The 6000-nt window shown below is 34.2% G+C and overlaps 1 protein-coding gene across 2 annotated transcripts in view; it reads left to right on the top strand.

The window, feature by feature from the left end:
• The first annotated feature begins 318 nt into the window (after positions 1–318).
• Positions 319–6000, top strand: part of LOC144448277 (uncharacterized) — a 66510-nt gene continuing 60828 nt past the window's right edge. For both annotated transcript variants that reach the window (XM_078138461.1, XM_078138459.1), the window contains exon 1: positions 319–676. The gene's annotated coding sequence lies outside the window, so the exon portion shown is untranslated. The remainder of the gene's footprint in view (positions 677–6000) is intronic.

Below are 6000 nucleotides of genomic sequence, written 5' to 3'. Positions count from 1 at the left end.
ATTGTGATACCTTTAAGGCTTATCATCTTTCTCTGTGATTTATTCCCATGTGGATAAAAGGAATTCGACAATGACATCACAAATAAATAAACAACAATAGCAACAACAACAACAACAACAACAACAACAACAACAACAACAGAGACTTGGTTTATTAAACCTCACGACAAGACTATACACAATTACTACTAAGACACTTTTGCGAAATACTCTATGACGTATATCAATATTACTTAACAGTGACGTAGTTTACGCAAACTGTGACCTTGGTGAATATATCACATGACCTGATCATAACAATATCACTCTTCACTCAAAGACTATACTGTATCAAAACGTCTCGCTTGAGGGAAAGGTATTCTGGCGACATATTACATACAACGACGCATTTTAGATTTATTTCTTAAACCCCACAACCAGATGATACACAAAGACTATCCAACCATGTTACATTTAAATATCCAATGACGACTGAGTACCACAACAGAATGTATATGTGTGACATGTGAATGTCACGTGATATACTCGTAGCAAATCAACGTACGTCGATTCGCTATCGACGTACTATTTCTAGAACAACGTGCATATGTGTGCTGTGCACTCTCCATTCAAAGACGCTATCAAACATATCTCGTTTAGGGGAAACTATTTTGTCGACATACGAACCGTTCTTTTGGTAAGTACGCTGAATATATTCAAATCTTTTATCAAGTAATGTACTTTAAAGTCAGCAGAAGTGCCAGACTTTGAAGAAGGAGTGTATTTATCGAGATATGATAGCCCGGAAACTAAATGGGCTACCGACGGCGCGCCGTCTGCTTCATATCGGTATTTAAATTTTTTTTTAAATTACCGCATTGACTTTTGAGTTACACAAATCATCCTAGAGAATTACAGAATGTCAACTGAATCCTAAATCATCAAATTCTGCTAAAGCATTCATTGGTATGTCGACATAATATAATCAGATAAGTTAGCAGGTATTTGTGTATGAATGAAGGAGATGTCTCGGGTTCAGTCAACACGCCCTTTCTTGACACTCAACAGGTTGCCTTTAACGGACCTATAGCATACAGATAGGGCCACAGCGATAGCTATCTGAATTGCCACTTCACATACAAAGCTTTCGTGAGATATGTTGTAAGTCTATTATCCATACTTTTGACAATATGTCTACACGATGTTCTCATCACATGTTGACCCGGTCAATCTTTTGAGTTGTTCATACATTTATGTCACCAATGACATATTAACTTCCATCATTTGCTGACCCACGCGACATACTATACAGTTCCTCCATTCATAACCTGTATTATTACAGTAGGCAACCCCCATAAAAGTACTGAAATCGTTCCTAAGACGTCCGATCGCGGTATAACATTTTCTTTTTACATTACATCATGTTATTTTGAATTAAAACTGGAGTCTCCAAAGAGAACATACAGTGATTCATGCATCGGTACATATCATAACAAAATAATTTAGATTGAACGCAATTCATGGCTTAAGATCGCCCGATTACCCCTATACAACACCCTGGTCCAAATATTTAATAGTAATCTATACAAAAGTCTGGGTTCAGTTACCTATTTAATAGCGTACACCATGGCCAGTTGTATCTACCTGCAACGACCTGCCATGTCAGACCACAGTGATTAACAAAGGAAGTGAACGACTTGGTAGGTGTAATGGGGTTGAATGAAACGTGTTTCCTTATTAAGACATGAGAGTTTCCGGTTAAGAAATGTCACTGGTGTGCTGTAATTTATAAAGAAAAACGTACCAAATTTACAAATATTAGCGATATGCGTAATCATAATTATGATATGCCACATTTCCATGACTGTTGCGATTTTTTTAAATTTCACATGTCTCCCCCCCCCCACACACACACAGAGAGACTCGCACCCATACGTCAAGGAATATTACAATATTATTATTACCTGATATAATGATAGAAGTTGCAACGTGACAAAACAAACTATTATGCATTCATAGTGGCTGCAATGTATAATATGCTTCCCAGGGAGCTGAAGTACAAACTGTTGCCGTACCACTATAGATCCGGGTCAGGGCTAATAATTGTAGAAGCAATCAAATTTACCTAATAATTCATAAGTGATGTGCCATTTTGGAATATTTTGTTAAAACAGGCCTTACTCGAAATGCATATTTTGAATTTCAAATTAAATTGATTTAACACGGAAGTATGATCAACAAGAAATTAAAGTTACATTAGAATTTTAAGTTTCCTTTTTACAAATAAGATAAAATGAAATTTAAAAAAAAAAATTCAATAAAACAATTAAACCAAACGTTAAAGCGAAACAAAACAAAATGAAATAAATCTCAATAAAATAAAATAAAATAAAATAAAATAAAATAAAATAAAATAAAATAAAATCAATCAAATCTGAGATCTTTTACAATGGCAATGCTTTGCTGTAACACCTGTTTTCAGAATTTCAGCAAAATGTGCAATTTTTTAAATATCTGGAATGTAGTGTATGATGTTACTCAATTGGAAATAGTCTATAAAAGTCAATAGGTACCTCTATGGGATATATGTACACTCCACTCTGTTCACTACATGGTAATAGGTTGGCCTATATTTCCTATATTTATTTATTTATAAGTGATTGTTGTAATCACTATGGTGGCATGACATATTTCCATTGTATAGCCCGAGTATTGATTACAATCACTTCCCATCTTCTCCTTATCCGAAACAGATTTTGTCGGTTACTTTCATGCAAAATACACATTGTATTATAGACGGTGATATTACATGGAGTCAAAGAAACAACAAGACGAAGGTTATTTATTGGTAGGACTATTTCTATGCCATCTTAAGAGTACCTTTAAAGAAAAAAAAGAGAGAAATGTTCAAACAGTCTCAATTCTGTGGATTTGCACAAAACCCGTGCCATTTAGATTAACTAGGGGTCATACAGACTCCCCAGATTTCTTTTCTACTCTACCAGTCAACTGTTGGATACAAACAAGTCCATAGCTCTCTGGGACGGTTTATCTACTCCGTGTATTAGCGAACTACGGCATCTGAACAAGTCAGTCAGACATTGACATAAACATTCGTGTCTACAACTACCGTATCTGCTTTACGAACCTGTGTGTTGCATGCTGTGTGGTCAATGGTCGATAGAGGCAGTACGCGCGTTGTCGAGTTTGCAGACATGAGAGTTGCCAGTAACGCATGTGACTGGTAAACAACGCCTGTGTCTGGTTTAATACATATTCGGGTTTACGCCTGCGCATTTTGCACACGTTACAATTTGTTTGTGTATATAGTTATTCACATCATGCACATGTGTCACTTGTACTTCACGTGCAGTGCTAGTGCTCCTTCAAGTCACAGAATTGTCTGTGTTCCAGTCTAGATGTATACATCGCGAGAGCGTAGTGCAAGTGCGAACCAGAGGTGCGAACTTTCACGGTAAGTTGACCCCTGTTCTTTCATCGACAAAAATGTACATGTGTCACTATTATTAGAAAAACTATGCGTGTGTCTGGATCACAACAACTTGTAATTGTGTGCTAATAAGTATACACTATTCCATGATGGCAATATTCTACTCTATTTCGACCGTAATACAAAACAATCAATATTGGCAGCTGAATATTCCGGAGCAATCGCCGGCAACGATAACTTTGAATATTGTATATACCCAAATAACGTCATTATTTTGTATGATCATCATAGATAGCATTCTTGAATAGAATCTTAGCTCACGTCACAAGGGACTGATTCTCCATTGTCAGAAACGTTTCCCGTAATACCAAGCAGGACATGCAGTTTAGAAAGTAGTGTGTTTGTCGCTAGTATAGACCCATCCCTATGCATTGTCTCACTCTGAGTTGTAACACATAAACACAGATAAAGATAAGATAACGAGGTGTAACATTTATTATGCGTACATGATTATGAATGCATCTTTATGCTCAAAATACAATGTACAAAGCAATTGACACAAGTACAATTAACATTCTGTGGGTTTAAAATGGGCCATATAATGAGTTTTGAATAAACACAGCTGTTGGAATGAACGATGTTTTGAAGAGAACCATGCAAGATTGTGTATACATAGACAGTTTTCTGAGCTTTCCTAGTGACTAGCATGAAGTTTAACAACAGACATTGATACTGGTAGTAGTACTGTATTCTCAGCTGTGTCTACAGTCAGTCAATCTTTACATGCATGGTAAAGCATACAAAAATAACGTGCAGAAATAAAATGATTAAAATATATTCTTTTAACCAACTGATGGAGCACTGTTTACATCGACTAGAAAGTTTCCAAGAGGAAGTCTATCATCTGAGGTCAAAATATGCAGAAACTGAATGAAAATTTGAATTATCTAATGAAAAAGAAGAAGAATAAGTGCCTTTCTTTAATTTGTATAATGAGAATAAAGCATGAAATGATGAAATTCATCTTCTACCGCATAATTTGACAAAATTTAAAGATTCTTTCATCATGTACAGGAATCTTAGGAGTACACCATCTCCCCAACTCAATATAAATATTATAATCCAAAATTCTAAATTTAGTCACTAGTCTTCTACCAACTGGATTTTTAATTTGCAGAAGATGTTTCTCAAAACCAAAAGCTGTTTTAAATAATCTAAATGTTCTCATTTTGTTTTTATTAGTACTTTTTTCTTCTAATGTCATTATGTAATTCCCTGTACCATGATTACAAAATTCTAGACATAAGTCATAAAATTATGATGAACCTTCCTAGTATAATTAAACCTGCAAAGATTTGACCACACACTGTCTCATTATATTTAACAAGTAAGTTTCTAATAATAAAATATAAATACCCCATGTTGAATAACACATAGAACAAATGTAGGCTGCTCACAATAAATTGTCCATCGACAATTAATCTATACCAATACTTTAACAGAAGTTTAATTACAGTGAAATTAGTGGGGAAATGACCTAATTCTCCAACAATACCACATCTTGATATCTTATAAGAAACCCAAAGTAGAAATCTATAAAAAGAAAAAAAAAACATCAACAAGAATCTGAAAATTTCTCAATTTCATAACCCCAAACTTCACATCTGTAAGTCACAATAGCAACAATTAAACAATCAAAGAGATCTAAAGCCACATCAATAGAAATACTCTAGTTAGAAGAAATAGTTATACATGAACTTAAGAGAGCTCTCGTGGATTTAAACTTCAAGTTATTGAGGTTTTGTTTAAATTTACTGTTAGAAGAAATAATGATACCAAGAAAACAGTATTCTCTTAGGCTTACATTGTCGAGAGTAAAATTATAAAAAATAAAATTTGGATTTCCTGTATTTACATATGACCTTGATTTCTTAATGTTGATTATTATTTTCTACTTTGTACAAAATAATGTAATTTAAATAAACAACTTTGCAACTCAACTTTAATTTCTAGTGGTAGAGACTCATCAGCATATAAAAGACAATTCAGAGACACACTTGTAAGTTTCACAGGGCTATCATTCTTGACAAAACAAGCTCTTTCCAAACTGGTGGATTCTAAATCAACTCTTTCCTTGTTTTTGACCTTCCTTTACCAATCTTAGACTAAAGTACTAAAATTTATTACAAAAATGTTCGCAATTTTCGTTTTAAACATGTACAAATGTAACTACATTTTTGTATGAGGCCAGACACCAGAGTTATACCTAGCCTTACAAACTATGCTCTATTCCAAATTCATTCATGCTACAACAACACTGTCACTGTTTCTCACCTACTTCTATCCATCTTAGTCTAAACTATTAAAATTTATTAGAAAAATGTCCGCCATTTTGATTTTTAGCATGTAACTAGGAGACCAGACACCAGAGTTACCTAACCTTACAAACTATGCTCCTTTCCAAATTGAATCATGCTACAACAACAGTCACTGTTTCTCACCTACTTCTACCCATCTTAGACTAAACTACTAAAATTTATTAGAAAAATGTCAGCCATTTTAATTTTTAG

The sequence above is a fragment of the Glandiceps talaboti genome, chromosome 17 (assembly GCF_964340395.1).
Source record: "Glandiceps talaboti chromosome 17, keGlaTala1.1, whole genome shotgun sequence".
Lineage (NCBI taxonomy): Eukaryota > Metazoa > Hemichordata > Enteropneusta > Spengelidae > Glandiceps > Glandiceps talaboti.
The sequence above is the reverse complement of the archived record's forward strand: the minus strand, read 5'-3'. Positions and strand labels throughout refer to the sequence as shown.